This window comes from Panthera onca, chromosome A1 (assembly GCF_046562875.1).
Source record: "Panthera onca isolate mPanOnc1 chromosome A1, mPanOnc1 haplotype 2, whole genome shotgun sequence".
NCBI classification, from domain to species: domain Eukaryota; kingdom Metazoa; phylum Chordata; class Mammalia; order Carnivora; family Felidae; genus Panthera; species Panthera onca.
The window spans coordinates 194,958,220-194,980,488 of NC_138339.1; the positions used below are offsets into that span (position 1 = coordinate 194,958,220).

Here is a 22,269-nt window from a genome sequence, read left to right on the forward strand (position 1 = left end):
GAAGACATGACAAGACTCAGGAAGAAGTAAAAACTTGGAGAATTGTAAACTGCCTGAATTATGAATGTATAGCTCATTCTTTACACAAATGCATTGCGGAGTAGAAACCTTACTGAATACAGGTGTTTAAGCACTATCTCTGGTCAATCACTGGCTGACTATTAAGTTATATAATCCACCTGTGATCAGTAGGATCTAAACTGAATAAAAATCAGCAAATGAATAGATAAAATGAAAAGAGAGATCACTGGCTTCGCAATGCACAATAGGCAAACTCTAAATAATTAGTCCAAGTAAGTGTGTAGAAATATAAAAAAAAAAAAAAAAAAAAAAAACTACCTGCAGATTCAATAGGCACAGGCACCAGAATCCAGAGTTGCTACAATATATTATCTAAAATGTTCAGTTTTCAATGAAGTATTATGAGACATACAAAGAAATAGGAATATGTGACACACACACGAAAATAAATCAATATAAACTGTCTGTGCAAGTCCAGATGTTAAACTTCACAAAGACTTCAAAGAAACCATTACAAATATGTTGAAGGAACTAAAGGAAACCATATTTAAAAAATTATAGGAAGGTATGAGAATGACTCCTTAAAGAGTGGATACCAGTAAAGAGATACAAATTATAGAAAAGTAGCCGATGGAAATTCTGGTGTTGAAAAATGAAAAAAAAAAATTGCAATGAAAAATTCACCAGAAATACCTAAACTTGAAGACACAAGTTATGAAAAACAAGAATGAAAGAAGGGTCATCACTATTAACCTTACAGAAATGAAAATAATTATAAAGAAGTAATACAAACAACTTTTTACCAACAAATTAAATAGCTTAGATGGAATGGGCAAATTACCAGAAAGAGCCAAATTACCAAAATTGAGTCAAGAAGAATAAAAAATCTGAATAAGTGTATAACAAGTAAATAAATTAAGTTAGTGATTAAAAATCTTTAGAAACATAAAAGCCCAGGCTTTCCTAGAAACTCTATCAAACATTTCAAAGGAAATAATACTAATCATTCAAACACTCAGACGAGAGAGGTCTTTCTAATTAATTATGAGGTCAATATTAATACCTAAATATAAGGCTAAAGAAAGCCATCACACACATCTACAGACCATTAGCACTCATGAATAGAGACAAAAAATCCTCCGAAATGTTAGCAAACCCAATGCAGAAACATAAAAAGGACTATACACTGTGATCAAGTGGGATTTATCTCAGGAATGCAAAATTGGTTTAGCATTTGAAAATCAATTAGTGCAATACACAATTTTAATAGAATAAGGACAAAAAACATGATCATCCAATAATGCATTAAAAGCTTTTGACAGTATCTTCTCTTGATGATGGTCCAGATTTTGTACATTTTCATGTGTTATCATTTTTATTTAAATGCCAGATATGAAATGGAAGTACATAATATTTATGCTCAGAAAAGGGTAAGCTGCTTGCATCAGGCTGTTTGCTTGTGAGTTGAGGCAATGTAGTAAGTAGTGGTTTGGGGCTTTGTGGTTGCTTGTTGGATTCACTTCGCTGCATGCTTAAATTATTCGAAGGTAGTATAATCTTCCCTTAGCAGGGATCTGAGTGCCCAGAAGGTTTCTGTCAATTCTCTTGTTGGCCCTCAACCTTTGGCACACCAGGTGGTCTGCCCATCAGTGGTTGCCTCTCAGCTCTCTGTCCCCTCTTGCAGTTTTGCTGGCTGCTGCCTTTCCCCCTAGACCCTTTGTGTCCTTTGGTTACCTTTCAATTTTCCCTCTTCAAACTCGGATTTCAGGAAGGCCCTAATACTCATGCCTCAGGTGACTTTTTCTCCAAGGCTCCCGGCTGGGGCTGGGCTCTCTGCCAGAGAGAGATGGGGAGTGTGGATTACTTAGGTAACATCCAGAGTGCCTGGAAAGTTTCCGTTTCTCCCGGGTCTTCCATTTCTGCCTGTACCCTGATGTCAACCTCTGTCGGCTCTCCCGATTGTTAAAAGGTCAACCGAAGCATATTAAAAATTTCAAGAGTTTATTTGAGCAAACATCGATTGGAATACGACATCGCCAAACTGGAAGCGGCTAACAGCTCTCCCTCTACAGGTGGCGGGGAAAAGACTTAACAGAGATCAGAAGGGGAAGCAAAGGAACTTATTTGATTGGCTACAACTTTAAGCTTAGTTGTTGCTGATTGGCCGTCCTCAGGTTTCCGGTTTGATTTTGTAACGCGGGAGGCTTTTGTACGCTTAGGTTTTGGTTTGCTCAGGCAGGCAGTCTGGGCTTTATAACCACCTCAGTCTATTGGCCTCCTTATTTAATTAATTTAACATTTTCTTTTCCAAGTTTTTTATAAATACTCACTGAAGCCCTCTGGAGGAATCAGCAGGTGAGAGCAGAGTCTCTTTGCGTCAGATCACATCATATTGAGCGTTTAAAATTTTATTTAATGTTCAGTTTTTTCTTCTTACCCATGTGTATGGCAGCTTCTTGGTCTCCCTCTCAATATGCAATAATCAAAGCAACAATTATTTCTTTCTCTTCTGGAGGGTACTCGTCATGTGTTATTTCTTTTATTTCATTAGGTTTTATTTGCTATCTCTGAACTTAAGTAAAAAAACAAACAATAACAAAAACTGACGTTTTGTTGGGGGTATCTGGTTTATTCTCTTTGTTAGGTTGGGAGAGATAAATTCTCTTGTGACTTTCTATGTCCTAAGTGGAAGAAATACCCGTTTCATTGATTCCTGTCTTTATCTGTATTATTTTTTATCTTCTACGTAATTTGGATTCATTTTGCCTGTAATTCTCTTGCTTCTTAACGCACAAACATACATTATTAATTTTATATGTTTCTTTTAAAAAGACTGTATAATTTTTTTCAGCACTGCTTTGACTACCTTCCACAATTTTGTAGGTAGTGCTTTTGCTATCATTTAGTTAGAAATATTTTGTAACCTTATTTATATTCACTCCTTTGAGTCAGAGATAATTTGAAATGTGTTGCTTAATTTCTAATATTTTCATGATTTTCTAGATATCTTACTGTAATTAATTTTTAATTTAATTATATTACAGTCAGAAAAATAATTTCTAAGATTTCAGATATTTTTGATATATATTGTGACCCATTTTGTCGCCCAGCTTATGGTTTATTATGGTAGGTGTTCCGTGGGTATGTGAAATCTTTTTTTCTGCAATGATTGGGATTTGTGTTCTGTAAGTCCCAACTAGGCAAGGTTGAATTTTCTAGTTGTTTTATCAGTTACTAAGAGTGGAACATTAAAATCTCCAATGATGACTGTGCACTAATCTATTTTTGCCTTTAGTTCTCCCAACGTTTATTCATGTATTGAATCTGTGCATCTGACTTTATGATTTGTATGCCTTCCTGATATAGCATCCCTTATATAACTGAAATACATTCCTTTTTGTGTCTTTGACTTTATGTCGATTTATCTTTGTGTGTATGTGTGTCCTTATTGTTTGTATGGTTTATCTTTTTTCATTCATTACTGTTTGACAGTGATGTATCTCTATTTAAAGTGTGTCTTTTATAAGAAGCAAATACTTACTTTCTGCCTATTTATCTGGTACAACAACCTCTGCATCATAATGGAGGTGTTTAGTTCATCACATTTAATGTTGTTATTGATCCAATCTGCTTTAAGCCTACCATCTTGCCATTTATTTTCAGTGTTTTCCTCTGATTTGTGTTCTTCTTTCCCTCCATTCATACCCAATATGGGAGTAATTATTTTTGGATTTTTGGAATTCCATTTTAATTCATCTACTGGAGGAATTATAGTTTTGATCTATATGTTTTCCCATAATTTTCTCAGTGTTTGCTATAGGAATTACAATACGTATCTTTATCATAGTCTACTTAGAGATAATATTGTTCTACTTGTGTAAAATGTTAAGAACTTTACATCTACATAATTCTACTTATTATCTTCCTGTTCTTTGTGCTATTTTCTCAAATACAGTAGTTTATTTCTCCATGAATTTTAAAATCCACAATATATATATATTTTTTATTATTTTGAAAGTTACTGTCTTGTTTTAAAAAAATAATGTTTATTTATTTTTGAGAGAGAGAGGGGGACAGAGTGTGAGCAGGTCAGGGGCAGAGAGAGAGGGCTACACAGAATCCCAAGCAGACTCCAGGGTCTGAGCTATCGCACAGAGCCTGATCAGGGTGGGATGGGGTGGGGTGGCGTTGGGTGGGGCTTGAACTCATGAACCGCAAGATCGTGACCGGAGCCCAAGCCGGTCACTTAACTTACTGATCCATCCAGAGGGTCCTTTTATTTTTTCTTTTTGAAAAATGTTTATTTATTTTGAGGAGAGAGAGAGAGAGAGGGGGGGAGAGGGAGAGAGTGTGTGGGCATGTGTGTGTGAGTAAGAGATGAGGAGAGAGGGGGAGAAAGAGAATCCCCAGCAGGCTCTCTGCTGTTGGCACAGAGCCCAACTTGAGGCTGGAATTCACAAACCTTGAGTACAGACTTGTGTAGTTTTGTTTCTTAATCTAAAGATCAAGTTTCTTTGGGCGCCTGGGTGGCTCAGTTGGTTAAGCATCTGACTCTTGATTTCAGCTCGGGTCATGATCTCACGGTTCGTGAATTCGAGCCCCACTTTGGGCTCTGTGCTGGCAGCTTGGAGCCTGCTTGGGATTCTCTCTCTTTCTCTTTCTCTGCCCCTCCCTCACTCATGCTGTGTCTGCTTCTTTCAAACAAATAAATAAACTAAAAAAAAAAAAAAAAGATTAAGTTTCTTCAGCATTTCTTTTAGAGTGGGCTTGTTGGTGCTCAATTTTTGTTTATTCAACTGTATTTCACACTCACATTTGAAACTATTTGCTAGATATGGAGTTGTAAGCACTCTTTTTATTTTCCTTTCAACACTTTGAAGATCTTGTTCCATTGTATTCTTAATCCTCTTGTTTCTGATAAGATATCAAATGCTATTTTCTACAAATTACTGAGGCTTTTCTCGTTTTCTTGGTTTTTTGTTTTTTGGTTTTTTTTCTGTTCAGATTGAATAGTATCTCTTCATGGCCATTGACCCTTTCTTCTGACTCTAGTATATAGTTAAACTTGTCTCTTGGATGTTTATTTTAGTTTTCTATGATTTCTGTTCTGTCCTTTAAAAAAAAAAGAAGCAATTTCCATTCCTTTTCCGAGATTTCCCTCTGCTCATCATCATATCTACATGAAAAAAAAAAAATCTTAAACCAATTTATCATAACTATTTCAAAGTCATTGTCTGATAATTTCATATCTGGGTTTTCTTCAGACCTGTGTCTGTTGATTTCCCCTTCCCCTTTGATATGGACCGCACTTTCATATTTCTTGAACTATTTCTATTTTATTGTATTGTTTCTATATCTTGTTAAATTCATATTATATGTAACATGTAATTGTATACTTAATTTTCTGTTTACATTATTGTATTTATATCATGTTACTGTTATGAGATGAATTGAGGGCTTCCATTACTTTACTACCACCTATATGCCATGCTTATAACTACTGAGTCTATTTTTTTTTCTCATTTTTTTTTCTGTGCTCAAAATTCACTTAATATACCTGCCTAGTGAACGTCCCCTTGACACTTAAAACCTAAAACAAAACTATTTTCCTCTTGGTGCCTCTTCTTTCTTTATATTAGTTTGTGACCTTAATACAACTCAGGATTGTAGTTTTTATATCTTATCTCTTCTCATCCTCTCATATCATAATTAATCATTGCTTTCTAAATATATTTTATTCAAATACATCAAAGTTATCTACAGTTTCATCCACTACTACTATTTAATATCAAGCCCTCATTCTTCCTTACCTGGATTATTTTAGTAGACAAATAACGTTTTCTGATTTCAGCTTTGTAGTTCTTCAGACTATCTACAGTGCAGTGCTAGTTGCTATAATGACAAAAAATATTGGTGGCTTTATGCAGTAGAAGTTCAGTTCTCACTCATGTGAAGTCCACTGGGTGGTGGTGGGCATGATGATGTCACTGCTCCATGTAGTCATTCAAAGACCCAGGCTGGTGGAGTTTGCCATTGTCAACCTGTGGCTCTATGGTCTCTTTGGATCTCAAGATCCTCTCCTGGATCGTCTACATCCAGCCAGCAGAAAGGGAAGAAGAATGGAAGATTATAAATGTTTTTATGATCCAAGTCTAGAAGTAGTATACTTTACTTTTGAATATTATCCAGTGGTATGAGACCTGTTCCCTGATAACTGTGAGGAGGGCAAAGAAATATAGTCTATCTGTGTACCCAGGATGGAAATGCAATAATGAAAACCTTGCCAGTTTCTTCAGTAGTCCACTCTTCAGGCAAATAAATATCTATCTTATCCTGTCTCCATAGTTTGAACACACTTCAACTTCTCTAAGTGAGATGGTTCATAAGTCCCTTTCAATCATTGCATTTACCACAGAGTCCACAATATGGGACAGTTTTTAATCCTGTTTTTGAGACTTGGTAGCCACTCATTCTAGGAAATAAAAATGTTATCTCTGTTCTTCCTGTCCCTCAATACACACACACACACACACACACACACACACACACACACACACATCTCTTCAACATAATAAATATCTCATTTGGAAGGAATAAAATGGGTGAACATCAAGTCATGGTGCATAGTAATTTGGAAACTTTTTTGGTGGATAGTGTTAAATCTCCTACCCTGAATAAGGGGAGACCTTTGAATACACTCTCATTATAGTTTGTGACAGGAGCTCTTTTATCCATTGTTTGATCTCACTCCAGTATGTTCTTCCATGTCCATTATTTGACTGAGATGTGTATTGAAAGGCATTCTTTTTTGAAAACTCTATAGTGTTTCAGCCATTTCTGTAGACAACTTCTTGTCAGTGCAAGTTTAGCTTATAATTGTAAGCAAGTGTGAACTTAAACTTTGTTGATAATAATTTTTTCTCAAATACTAACTGCTTCCAGATAGTTTCAGGTGACAGAAAACACATCCAAAGTTATTTCCTAGCTTTAATTCTCAATCTGTTTCTTTTCTTCCTCAGTCCCCTACCTCTGTCTCAACTTAACACTGGTGACCTTGAAGTTGACTGAGATAGTAGGCTTGATTGGGAAGACTGAATCCTTAATCTGAACTTTACTTGCATCATTTTTTTTCTCTTAAAAATCTTTCATGCCTTACTGTATATAGACTGAATGTTTGTGTCCTCCAAAAATTCATATTTTGAAGTGTTAACCCCCAAGGTGATACTTTTAGGACATAAGACCTTTTGGTGTTGATTAGGTCATGAGGATAGAGTCCTCATGAATGGGATAATTGCCCTCTTAAAAGACACCCCATGCAACTCCCTTGTTCCTTTGACCATGGGAAGACACAGTGAGAAGACAGGCATCAATGAACCAGGAAGGGGACTCTCACCAGACACCAAATCTGCTGCCACCTTGTTCTTAGACTTCCTGCCTCCAGAGCAGAAATAAATTGCTGTTGTTTTTAAGCCACCCAGTCTATTATAGTGATCTGAATTGACTAAAACAGAAGTCGATACCAAGAAATAGGAGTGTTGCTCTAACAAATAACCTAAAGATGTGGAAGCAGTTATGGAACTGGGTGATGGGGTAGAGGATGGAAGAGTTTTGAGCTGCCTGCTAGAAGAAGCCTGCATTGCCATAAATGAACTATTCTGGGTGATTTGCATGAGGGCTCAGAAAGAAAAAGGAGAGTTGTAGAGAAAGCCTGAGTCTCCTTAAAAAAATACCTAAAGAATTTTGAACAGAATGTGGATAGAAATGTAGATGGTCAAGGCCATTCTGATGAGGTCTCAGATGGAAATGAGAAATATATTATAGAAAACTGGCGGAAAGGCCATCCTTGTGATAGAGTGGCAAAGAACTTAGCTGGGTTATGCTTGCGTTCTGGTGTTTCGCGAAAGATGGAATTTTCAAGGGACGAAATTGGATAGTTAACTGAAGAGCTTACCATTTCTTCAGCTAACTAAAGAGATTTCTAAGCAACGTGGTGAAAGTACAACGTGGTTTGTTCTGACTGCTTATAGTAAAATATGAGAAGAGAGAAGTGAGTTAAAGAGTGACTTAAAAGTGACATAATAATAAATAAACAAATCCATACTGAAAAAAAAAAAAAGGAGAAAGCATGTTCAGAAGAGAAAACTAAGGGTTTATCATTTGATAAGGAGGTAAGTATAGATGTGAATCATGGGCCTAATTAACATGTCAGCAGAGTGCCAGGTTTCATTCCTCAACTGGGGAAGAATGACCCAAAAAGTGGCTCAGAGATCATCAGGGGTACATCTTCAGTTTCAAAAAGAAGGGCCAGAGATAACCTCTGCCCAAAGCAGTAGGGGTAGGGCCAAACTACAAGGCATGACACCTAACCCAGTGGGTCCAGAAGGGGAGACCACTCACTTCACAGTGTGTATGATTGGACCTCCATTCCAGTGGTTCTGGGCAGAGAGTATCAAGCCAAAGGGAATTATTCTCAAACCCTCATATCTGATGGAGTCTGCCTTGTAGTTTGGACTTGCTTGGGACCTGTTACCCTTTATTCTTTGGAATAAGAATGTCTATTCTGTGCCTAACTGCTGTAGTTTCAAAGCACATAACTTGTTTGGTTTCCCAAGTTTATAGCTGGAGAGCAACTGGCTTCAGGATGAATTGTACTTTGAGTCTCACCCATATCTGATTGAAAATATATTTAGATGAGACTTTGATTTTAGAGTTTAGAGTTGATGCTGGAATGAACTCAGACATTTAAGTATGGGACTGTTAAGATGTAACAAACATATTTTGCATGTGAGAAGAACAGGGATTTCTTTGGGGAGCTAGCGGCAGAATGCTATGGACTGAATATTTGTGTTCCCCTCCCTTCCCTTATTCATACGATGAAATCCTAATCCCAGTGTTATGGTTTTAGGATGTGATTAAGTCATTAGGTTGGGGCCCTCATGAATAGGATTAGTCTTTACAAAAGAGGCCCCAGAAAGATCCCTTATCCCTTCCATCTTGTGAAGATACAGTGAGAAGACAATCATCTATGAACCAGGGAGTGGACTCAAATCAGACACTGGATTTGCTGCCACCTTGGGCTTGGACTTCCCAGTCTCCAGAACTGTGAAAGGTAAATTTCTGTTGTTTCTAAGCCACCCAGTCAATGGTATTATGTTATAATAGTCAAAATGGACTAAGCTTTCTCTTTTACTGTTTGGGATCTAGAAGTACTCTTTTTTCCTAACCCTACAAAGCTGCAAAAATCTGTATTCCATCATTGTTTTGCTATTTTGTTTCTAAACTAAACAATTCTCACATCAACTGTTCTTTTTCTTCTAGTAACTACTGACCAATAAAGCAATGTTGTATGTTCAGATTTTTGTTGCAGGATCACCCAACTTCAAGGCACCAATGTTTATTACTTAGGGAAATAGTGCTAGCTATTATAACAAATAAATTCCCAAATTTCAGTGGCTTAAAACAATAAAAGTTTAATTCTTGCTCACAATTAGCCTCGTGTACACAGTGCGAAAAACTCTATTCATTCACAGGGACCAGAAACTAAAAGTTTCACCATATTTGGCAAACAAGCAGCCTGTCTCTGCCAGTTTTCTTCTTGAAATGCAACTCTAATAATATCATTTTCCCTGATGACATCCTTCCTATGAATCCCTTATTACATTGAGAATAAAATCCAAGCTCCTTCACATGCCATGCAAAGATTTCTTTGTTTTGAAGTTGCCCACTTTATGACCAGGAGTACATTGCTGCTTAAATGTATCTGCATTTTCCATCTGTTTACCTTATCATATAATGTTCCCTCTTTTTGGAGCTCAATCCTCCTCCATTACTATGAGGCACTAACACATTCATCCTGCAGAATCCAACTCAAATGTCACCTCTTGATGGCTTCCCTAATTCCACATCTAACAGAGATAATCAACTCTTCTTTGTGTGTAACACTTTGAAATTAATTATGATTTTATGTGTAACCTGATGCATCCTATACATTTTTGTAATGTCTTCTTATTCAAGCTCATACAAATTCTAAAAGTATGTTTTCCTCGACACCAAGCACAGTGCCTATAGTGAAGGGAAAGCAGCCAAAAGGATGTCACTAAAATACATTGCATGATTAGCACTTTCTAAGACACATTATAGTAGCACTAAAAGTTTTAATATTTTTAAGAACTATGAATTCAGATGACTGTGATTCACAGAACTTAGTTTTGTAAATAAATAAATAAACATTTGCATTTTTCTGACCCTATGATTATCTTTCTTGAAATTCAATCCCCTTTTTTGTTTTTCAGAATAAAAAAAGTCATTTTTTTTATTTTGATCTAACTTTCTGATAAATTGTTAAGTTTAAAGTTATATATGCCATGCATATATAGTGTGTATAAATATATCTATATATATAATTTCATTGAAGTGTATTTGACATATGATATTATATTAGTTTCACATATATAACGTGGTGATTTAATATTTATAGACATTACAAAATGACCATCATGATAGATACCATCTATCAACATACAAAATTGCTACAATGTTATTAACTATATTTTCTATACTGTACATTACATCCCCATGCCTAATTTATTTTATAACTGGAAGTTTGTACCTTTTATTTTTTATTTAAATTTCAGTTAATGTACAGTGTAGTATTAGTTTCAGATGTACAAGATAGTGATTCAACACTTCTATACATCACCTGGTGCTCATCACAAGAGCACTCCTTAATCCCCCTCAACTATTTTACCCATTCCCCCCACCTCTCCTCTGATAACAATCAGTTTTTTAAATTTATTTTTAATGTTGATTTATTTTTGAGAGAGAGAGAAACAGAGTGTGACTGGGGGAGCGGCAGAGAGAGAGGGAGACACAGAATCCAAAGCAGGCTCCAGGCTCCAGGCTCCGAGCTGTCAGCACAGAGCCGGACGCGGGGCTCAAACTCACAAACTGCGAGATCATGACCTGAGCCGAAGTCGGATGCTTAACCGACTGAGCCACCCAGGCACCCCACCGTCATTTGTTCTCTATAGTTAAGAGTCCGTGTCTTGGTTTACCCCCCCTCTCTTTTTTTCTCCTCTTTGCTCATTTGTTTTGTTTCTTAATTTCCATGTGTACGTAAAATCATATGGTATTGTCTTTCTCTGACAAACTATGTCACTTGGCATAATACTGTCTAGCTCTATCCATGTCATTACAAATGGCAAGATTTCATTCTTCTTATGGCTGCATAATATTCCATTCACCTCTTCTTTATCCATTCATCAATCTGTGGACACTTGGCCTATTTCCATGTCTTGGTTATTGCAAATAATGCTGCATTGAATATAGGGGTGAGTGTATATTTTATTTTATTTTTTAAGTTTGTTTAAGTTTACTTATTATTTTGAGAGAGACAGAGCACAAGTGAGGGAGGAAGAGAGAGAGACAAGGAGAAAGAGGATCCCAAGCAGGCTCCACACTATCAGCATAGAGTCTGATGTGGGGCTCGAAACCATGAACCATGAGATCAAGAGTATGGTACTTAACTGACTGAGCCATCCAGGACGCCCCAGAGCTGAGCATATATTTTTGAATTAGTGTTTTCGTTTTCTTCAGGTAAATACCCAGAATTTACCTGGTAAATTGGAATTGCTGGATAATATGTTATTTCTATTTTTTTAATTTTTTTAGGAAACTCCCTACGGTTTTCCACAGTGGCTGCACCATTTTGCATTCCTACCAACAGATCATGCGGGTTCCCTTTTCTCCACATTCTTACCAACGCTTGTTATTTCTTGTGCTGTTGACTTTAGCCATTCTGACTGGCGTGAGGTATCTCATTGTGGTTTTGATTTGAATTTCCCTGATAAGCGATGTTGAGCATCTTTGCATCTATCTGTTAGCCATCTGTAAGTCTTCTTTGAAGAACCGTCTGTTCACATCCTCTGCCTATTTTTTTAATTAAATGGTTCAGGTTTTTTATATGGTGTTTTGTCAGTTCTGTTTGTGTTTTGAATATTTACCCCTTATCAGTTGTATCATTTATAAATCCCTTCTCTCATTCAGTAGGTTGCCTTTTTGTTTTGTTGGTGATTTCCTTTGCTGTGTAAAAGCTTTTCAGTTTGATATAGTTTCATTTCTTTATTTTTGCTTTTGTTACCCTTACCTAAAGAGACAGATCAAAAAAAAAATTGTTCAGATTTATGTCCAAAAGCTTACCGCCTATGCTTTTTTCTGGAAGTTCTATGTTTTCCAGTCTTACTTTTAAGTCCTTAGTACACTCTGAGTTTATTTTTGCGTGTGCTGTCAGGAAGTGGTCCAGTTTCAGTATTTTGCCTGTAGCTGTCCAGTTTTTCCAACAGCGTTTCTTGAAAACCCTGCCTTTTCCTGTTTGTATATCCTTGCCTTCTTGTCGAAGATTAATTGACTATATAAGCATAGGTTTATTTTTAGATTCTCTACTCTGTTTCATTGATATACATGTCAGTTTTTGTGCTGGTGCTCTACTGTTTGGATTACTATAGCTTGGTACTGTATTTTGAAATCAGGGAGTGGTACATCCAGCATTATTCTTCTTTCTCAAGATGGCTTTAGCTGTTCACGGTCTTTTGTGATTCCATACAAAGTTTAGGGTTATTTGTTCTAGTTCTGTGAAAAATGCCATTGGTATTTTGATAGGGATTGCACTGAATCTTTAGATTGCTTCGGGCAGTACGGACATTTTAACAATTTTAATTCTTTCAATGCATGAGCACAGCACATATTTCTACTTATTTGTATCATTTTTAATTTCTTTTATCTGTGTCATAGTTTTCAGAGTACAGATTATTCACCTCCTTGGTTACATTTATCCTAGGTGTTTTATTTTTTTCAGTGCAATTTTAAGTGGGGTTGTTTTCTTAATTTGTCTCTCTGGTAGTTCATTATTGGTGTATGGAAATACAACAACTTAGGATATTTTTTGAAGCATTTTTTTTCTTTTTCTGAATGTTTCAGACAAGTAACTTCAAGTTTGGTATAGGGCTGGGTACCTGAGATTTGGTTTTGCTTGAATTTAATTTAATGTCATAAATACATTAATCTGCCTTCTGCTATGTGTGAGGAACTCTGTTAGTATCTCAGAGGGATGAAATTGAGTAAGATGTACTATTTCCTGAAGTCCACCATATCGCATTAGAGAATTATAGTAGCCTTAGCTTTTGGTATTTTCAGAATGATTTTCTGTGACTCGTGCTTTTAATTTTCTACCTGCAGAGTGTTAAATACTTGTATTGTCACTAATTACTTAGGTGCTAGGTAACAAAGATTTTCCTTTAAAATCGTTATCAGAGGTTGAACTTCTTAGTTTTCATCCCCAAATTAGTGCTGACTAAACCAACAAGTTCATACTGAAAGGACAACATTGTGATCCTTTTCTCTAAAGTGTCCATGTCTGGAGGTATGTGATAGAAGGAAGGTATACTTTGGATTCAAGAGACCTGACTTTACTTTCCAACTTCTTCCTTAGCCACTGTGTACTGTCTGAGGGAGTGAGTCAGTGGACAGTGACTAAGTTACAATAAATGAAATAATATATAAAAATGTAATGCATATATTCCAACAATATTAGAGGATTTTGAAGGCTGACAAGTCACTTCAATTCCATTTTGGACTTAGCATGATTTAGATGTTAAATATATTAATAAGTCAGTATTAAATAACAAAAAAATCTTATCACATACCTCTGGTTTCTCCTCTAAATGAGAGATTGCTCATCAAGTGTCCTTTGATTTGTGATATTTTCTCAATATGCACAAACGTAACATACAAATAAATCACACATATCTTTGTTTTCTCCTTCCTTTCTAGGGACATGCTATAGACACAAATCTGGTTTATTGAAAAAGCTTTCTGTGTCAGAGGGTACAATAACTCTTGATTGACCATGATTCGTTCTTTTTGAATATATACAATGTAGCCAATGAAATCTTTTGAAATAACCTGTATCAACCAGTTTTTTAATGACTACATCCTTTGGATTTGGTGTTGAATATGACATCGAACTTGTAAAAGGAAACTAGGTGATTTTGAATCAATTAATCAAAAATGAATTATTTGATGACTACTCTTTGTTCAGGAACACTAAGTTTACTTTTCTGTTACATAAAAATTACATAAATCATAATGGAATTGGTGTTGCTAGTACTTAACAATGTGTTCTTTGTTGTATGTTCCAACCTACATTACGGTATTTATCCATCACAACAAGCAGGCAAGAAATATTTTCTCCTTATGAACGAGGAAACATATTTAAAGAGTCCAAGTTATTTTTTCAAAATTGCAGAAAGTATAAGGAATCAAACTCACTTCTTCCAATTCTAAGGCTTCAATATTTAAACAAAACAAAACAAAGAAAGGACTTCAAAAGCTAACACCAGGAAGAGACTGGTACTCTCATTCCCTGAGGCTTCGAAGATGAAGACTAAGTCCTGCCAATTCTAACTGTCTCATTTATTCAAAGAGCTAGAATAGAAAGCTCAGAAATCTTTGGGGACCCACTCCAAAGGCACCGGATTTGGCACGGAAAGCATCCCTAAAGCACAGATTGGAGCAGAAGCAAGGAAAAGGAAGCATTTGCAATGTACCACTTGTATTTAAGGCCTTTTTTATTATGATTTTATTAAAGCGTTTTCAGTAGCTTCAAGGATCAGGATAAACTCAAGCACAGAGGTGTTTGGGATAGGGGTTACGGCGAGTTGAAGTTTGGCCTATGGATACCAAAAGCATCTTCCTGTGTTGTAAAAATAATGAAAATGAGTCAGATGAGACATTTGGGAATAGTAAATCTAAGGTCTGTATCTCAGCCAAAAGATGCAATCACATCACACAGCCACATGTCTCCCAACTCTGCTGTTTGCCTTGTTGTTGCCAAATTCACCAGTGTAATGTCCATTAAAATAACATCTTTGGGAAAATAGCACAGTGTCAGTGTTGTCTATGAGAATGAGAAAAACAGAAAGAAGAAAATGGCACTTGTGGCGATCTCTAACTGAGTTACTATGGGGAATCAAAACTTCTAAAAGAAAAACTCCATCATACGAAGAGGGGTAAAAGGAAGCAAACTATCTCAGACCCAAATACAAAGTTTCATCACTGAATTTAATCATAGCTCAAAGACGAAGAATGAAATGGATCACCATCTCATTGATTTATGACCCAGTTATTTTCTTCGTACTTCAAAGCTATAATACAGAAACTGTTGTGCATTAATGTATGATGAGAATACTCACTTATGACCTGAGAGGCTCTCAGTTCAGCATCCTTTGACTTTTCAAAATTAGTCACATAATCATCACATGTTAGTGGATTCCTGTCTTACCCCTTTAACTAATTCTCTCCTAGAAAAGTAGGATAAGGAGATTTGGGTTAGTAATTTATGACATCAGTGATAACAACTTGCTATTGGATTTGCCTTTGTCTTTCTCAGAGCTGTCCTCCTCTCTTGTTCCCCAGTGAGTGAATTCTTTTTGAATTTCTTCTCTTCAGAGTAGCCCTGCTGTGACATCCGTGATGTGTGCCTCTAACCACCTATCTTCCTCCACAAAAACCCACCTTGCATTTGGAGACCGTTTAGGATTTTGACAAACTGTTCTACAAATATTCCATTTTTCAAGCAACATATAAAAGTATTCTCTATTTTCCACACCACAGACTGCACTCCTGTGACCTGATATAGGCACTTGCCTATAAATTTGGTTTTCTTCTCAGCTCTGACCTTCCACATGGTGAGCACACTAGAGAAGCCTTATTTCTGATCTCCTAATATTCAAGCGATAGAGGGATGTGCTTTCTTTGCCAAGTAAGATAATATTTGTGATAGTTAATTTTATGAGTAAACTTGGCTGGGCCAAGGGGCCACAGGGTGCCTAGATATTTGGTCAAAAATTATTCTTGGTGTTTCTTTAGGAGTGTTTTGGGTGAAATAAACACTTACACACTTAATTTTGTGGACTTTGAGTAAAGCAGATTGCCCTTATAATGTTGATGATCCTTATGCAATTGGTTTGTGGCCTGAATAGAAAAACTACTGGCCTCCCCAAAGAAGGCAGTATTCTCCAGCAGTCTGCTTTTGGATTTCATCTGCAACACCAGCCTTTCCTGGACTGCCTTTAGACTCAAACTGGAACATCAGCTCTGCCAAGTCTCCAGCCTGCCACCGGGCTGGACTTGATTTTGGACTTGCCAGACTCTAAAATCATGTGAACCATTTTCTTAATATATCTCTTTGATCACATATTCTTTAACAGATCATAATATATCTAAAAGTGTCAACAGAGTTCAAGTATTCATGTCACATAGAAAACTACTATATATTATATATTTCCATCTATAAAATTTTTAATATAAAATTTTGTGTTTATTATATTAGGGAAACCACAAATAGGACATATAATAAGTTTTAATTTTATTCATTGGTATTTATTATTCTCTATTTCTCTAAGTTCTCACCTACTCATTTTATTGATTTTTTATAAGTAAAAATAGCATATAGTTGGTTCAATGTGACATTTTGATATATGGTTACATTTGAAATTATTACTAGAAATAAGTTAGTTAACATATCTATCACTTCACATTGTTACTGATTGTTTTGTTGTTGTTGTTGTTGTTGTTTTGATGGTGAGGATATTTGAGATCCACTCTCTTAGCAAACTTCAAGTATACAGCACATTATTGACTGACGATAGTCTGAAGTTTGTACCGATGATTCACATCTTCCTTTTACCCCTACACTTAGCCTTAGTAATTATGTTACCACAGTTACCAAACTCTGTTGCTATGAGTTCATGCAGTGTTTGCCTTTCTGTGTCTGGCTTATTCACTTAGCATAATGGCCTCCAGATTCATCTTGTTGCTCATGGCAGGGTTGCCTTCTTTTTGAAGGATGAATAATATTCTCTCTTCGAATATAATAGAGTATATACATGGAATAGAATGTATGTGTGTGTGTGTATATATATATATATTTACTACATTTTCTACATTTTCTACATTTACTATATATATGTGTGTGTGTGTGTATGTATAGAGTATATACATGGAATAGAATGTGTGTATATATATAATACATATATATATATGTATGTATGTATTTACTACATTTTCTGTATTCATTCATCTGTTAATAGACACTTAGGTTATTTCCATATCGTGGCTACTGTGAATAATGCTGCAGTGAACTCAGAAGTGCAGATATCTCTTCCAGACAATGATTATATTTACTTTGTGTATTTATCCAGAAATGGAATTGCTGAATCATACAGTAGTTCTATTTTTAAATTTTTGAGGAACTTCCATACTGTTTTCCATAATGGCTGTACCAATCTACATTTCCACCAGCACTGAACAAGGATTCCCTCTTCTCTACATCCTTGCTGACACTTACTATTTTATTACTTTTTGATAATAGCCATTCTAACAGATATGAGGGGATGTGTCCTGTGGTTTTGATTTGCATTCCACTGATAATTAGTGATGCTGATCATCTCTTCAAATACCTGTTAGCGATTTGTATGTCTTCTTTGGAAAAATATCTGTTCTTGTACTTTCCCCATTTTTTAATTGGGTTATTTGATTTTGCAAATGAGTCACATAAGTTCCTTAAGTATTCTGGATACTAACTCCTTAACAGACATATGATTTGCAAATGTTTTCTTCCATTCCGTAGGTTGTCTTTTCATTTTGTTGATTGTTTCTTTTGCCGTGCAAAAAGTTTTTAGTTTGATGTAGTTCCATTTGTTTATTTTTGCTTCAGTTTGTGTTTCAGTGCCAAATCCAAAAACTCATTGCCAATGCCAGTCAAGGAATTTTGTCTTGTGTTTTCTTCCTGGACTTTTATGGCATTCTGCTTTCAGGTTTGCTTTTTTTTTTTTTTTCAATTTTTGTGAAAAATGCCATTGGAATTTAAATAAGGATTGTATAGAATATACAGATCACTTTGGGTACTCTGGATATTTTAACAATATCGATTTTTCCCATCTATGGGATATCTTCTATTTGTTTCTTCTTCAGTTTCTTTAATGATTAAAAAAAATGTTTACTTATTTATTTTGAGAGAGAAAAAGAGGCAGATATCAAAAGTTAGTCGCTTAACTGACTTAGCCACCCAGGTGCCCCTTTAATAAATTTTATATAGCTTTTACTGTATGATCTTTTGCCTCCTTGATTAAATTTATTCCTAAATATTTTATTCTTTTTCAGATCATCATTAATATATAGAAATGCAACTCTATTTTATATGTTGATTTTGTATCCGGCAATTTTACTGAATTTGTTTATTAGTTTTAATAGTATTTTGGTGGAGTCTTTAGGGTTTTCTATATGTAAGGTCAAGTCATCTACAAACAGACAATTATGCTTTTTCCTTTCCATTTAAAATGCCTTTTATGAGTTTTTCTTGCCTAATTGCTCTGGCTAGGACTTCAATAGCATGATTGAGAGAAGTGATAAGGCTAGACACTCTGTTGTGTTCCTTATCTTAAAGGAAAAGTTTATGATTTTCACCATTGAGTAGGGTATTAATTGTAGGCTGGTCGCACACTCACACACACAGACACACACAGACACACACACACACATTCACCTTCCTTATATTTACCTAATTTGTTGAGGGTATTTATCATGATGGATGTTAAATGTTGTCAAATGTTTGTTTGTTTGTTTGTTTTTTTCCATACCCACTGAGGCAGTCCTGTGATTTTTTTCCTTCATTTTGTTAAAGTAGTGCCTCACATTTACTGATTCACATGTGTTCAACCACCCTTGCATCCTGGGGATAAATTCTAAATCCACCTTGATCATGATGTACAGTCATTTTAATGTGCTGTGGAAATCAGTTTGCTAGTGTTTTATTGAGGAATTTTGGACTTATCGTCAAGAAAGATACCAGCCTGTCATTTTCTTTTTCTTGTAATGCTGAGATATCTGCTGATATCCTACTGGGGATTCCCTTGTATGTGATGAGTTTATTTTCTCCTGCTGCTTTAGAAATTTTGTCTTAGATTTTTGACAATTTCATTATAATGTGTCTGGGTGAAGTCCTTTTTGGGTTGAATCTGTTTGGAGATTTTATGAGTTTCATATAATTGAATGTCCATGTCTCTCCCCAGATTTGGGAAGTTTTTAGCCATTATTTCTTCAAATATACTTTCTGCTCCATTCTCTCTCTTTTCTCCTTCTGAGACTTCTTTAACTCATCTATTGCTAACTTGATGGTACCAAACTCTTTTTCAGCCTTTTTCTTTCTTTTTGCTCCTCTAAAAGTATAATTTTAAATGAGCTGTCTTTGAGTTCACAGATTCTTTCTTTAGCTTGATTAAGTCTTTTGTTGACACCTCTACCATATTTTTCTTTCTCTTTTCATTTTTTGTATTCTTTTCTTTGGTAATCTTTTTTTAAAATTTTTTTTTAACGTTTATTTATTTTTGAGACAGAGAGAGACAGAGCATGAACGGGGGAGGGGCAGAGAGAGAGGGAGACACAGAATCGGAAGCAGGCTCCAGGCTCTGAGCCATCAGCCCAGAGCCCGATGTGGGGCTCGAACTCACCGACCATGAGATCGTGACCTGAGCCGAAGTCGGATGCTTAACCGACTGAGCCACCCAGGCACCCCGGTAATCTTTTTTTGTTGTTGTTGTTTTATAATTTTTATCTGTTGAAAATATTTTGTTTGTGTATTGTTTTCCTAATGTTCTTGAATTATTTATTTGTGTTCTCTAGTAGCTCTCTGAGCCCCCTTAAAACAATTATTTTGATACTTGGTTAAGCCGTTCATGGATCTCCATTTCTTTGGGATCAGTTAGTGGAAAACATGTGTTCCTCATGTGGTGTCATGTTTCCTTGGTATTTTATGTTTCTTGTGATTTTTTTTTTTTTTTTTTTGGTAATATCTGTACATTTGATGAAATAGTCACCTCTCTTAAGCTTTACAGATTGGTTTTCTACAGGTGAGTGTGAGGGGCTACCTATGTGAAGTGTAGCAGTTCTGGTTCCAGAGAGGGTATAGCAGTGTAACCTCTGTTCAGCTATACCAGCGGATCTTAGCATCAGTGAAAATTGCAGTGGCCTGTGGTGGCCAAGACTGGTGGTATCTGCAGCAGGGGCAAGTGCAGTTAGGTGTTCAGTGGCAAAGCCAGTTGGAGTCCTCCTGATGTCTTTTACTTCCATGGAAGCAGTCATGGCTGGAGCATTCTGTCTTAAACCTGGGTCCAGTTTGCAGGTGCACCTGCAGTGGCAGTGGTAGTAGTGTCTAATGCACAGGCACCTGAGGAGTGGCCACAGAACTAATGTTTGGAACATGAATATCCTTGGAGCAGCCATGTATCTGGGGTCCAGAATGCAGGCACACATTGTTGCTCCAGGGTCAAAGGCATGGGCACTCTCATTGTGGCAGATACTTCAGCATCTAGGTGCAGGGGTTTACAAAACCATGGAAACAAGGGCTAGAATGGGAGCTTGCCTACAGTGGCGGTGGCTCCAGAGTTTAAGATGTAGGAGTGCTTGAAGTGGCTGTGAAGCTGAAGTCTGAAGCCTGGTCATATGGTACTCAAACAGCAACTTCCTTGGTTAGGGGGAGTGGTTCTACAATGTCTTTTTCTTTAGGGGTCAGTAGTGGTGACGACCATTGAAAGCTGCTGGTGAGCTCTTCAGATTCATGCTGGTGAACACTATGTGGGCATTCACTGTGCAAAATGTGCATAATCCACGGCTGCTATCTGCCATGAGGGTTGTTGAGGTCCTCAGTAAAGGCTGCCAGGGTCTTACAGACAGTAGGCTACTAGGGACCATGGTGGCACCCACTAAATAGGCAGTTCTGATAAACTCTGCCCCTTTCTTTGTTTCTGACCACCCCTGACATCTCAGCTATGCCAGTCTTTCCAGCAATCCTTCATGTGCAGTGGTTCTCTGTTTTTGGCTCCATTGTGTTGCTGCAGGTTCTGAGTGGACTCTTGAGCCCTCCTGGGGGCTATTTTCATTTGTGGATGGCTATCTAATAGTGGTTGGTTTTTATGGGGGGCACAAAGTCTGATATCTCCTATCCCAACATCTTGCTGATATCACCTAAAAATTACACACACACACACACACACACACACACACACACACAAACACAGGTGTGCGCGCGTGACAATGAAATGCATTTAAAACAGTATCAAAAATATTACCAAGGGGCACCTGGGTGGCTCCGTTGGTTAAGCGTCTGGCTCTTGATATCGGCTCAGGTCATGATCTCATGGTCGTGAAATCTAGCTCCGCATTGTGCTCCGCACTGAGCACAGAACCAGCTTAAGATTCTTTTTCCTTCTGCCTCTGCCCCTCTACTGCTTGTGTGCATGCTCACATATACTCTCTCTCCCCCAACCAAAAAAAAAATTTAAAAAATTTAAAAAAATGACCAAAATATCACAATACTCAGAACTCCTATTTTTTATATTTAAGTGTTACTTCATTTATAATTTAAAATATACATTTGAAGTTAGGATGCCAAGGTTTTATGACCGTAAATAGTTCTGTTAAGTTTTTATAACTTTTGATAAATTATTATAAATTTTCCTCTGAGCAACATTTTGGTTATATTTGATAAGTGTTAATACATAGGGATATGATTGGTTATTTGGTAAATAACCTTTTATTAAGGCTTTGATTTTTTTTATCTGGGAGTGTCCTTAATTCTTTTTTTCATTTCCAGTAAAGGGAATTTCTTTGATTCTAGTATTATTGTGATTTCTAGTTTTGTTGCATTGATTTACTATCTAAAGTACTATCTAATCAATTTTTTAGATATTTAATGAGTGTGTTATACTCTTAACACTAATATTAGGATCATAATAAAACTGAAACCAAAAGTAAATTTGAAAACAAGTGGGAAAACTTTTTTTTTTTTTTTTTTTTTTATCTTTTTCAACGTTTTTTATTTATTTTTGGGACAGAGAGAGACAGAGCATGAACGGGGGAGGGGCAGAGAGAGAGGGAGACACAGAATCGGAAACAGGCTCCAGGCTCCGAGCCATCAGCCCAGAGCCTGACGCGGGGCTCGAACTCACGGACCGCGAGATCGTGACCTGCCTGAAGTCAGACGCTTAACCGACTGCGCCACCCAGGCGCCCCGAAAACTTTTTAAAAATAAAATAAGCTTAATTATGTTTATATAAATAACATAATAAGTAGAAGTATCAAATATAAAAAAAATGCAAAACTAAGTGGACAGGAATAAGATGTTATACTAGGCAT

At 36.3% G+C, this 22,269-nt stretch overlaps 1 pseudogene; it reads right to left on the bottom strand.

Annotated features, from left to right (window-relative positions):
• Window positions 1–20,388, bottom strand: part of LOC132680552 (uncharacterized) — a 43,389-nt pseudogene extending 23,001 nt beyond the window's left edge.
• Between the last annotated feature and the right edge of the window lie 1,881 nt (window positions 20,389–22,269).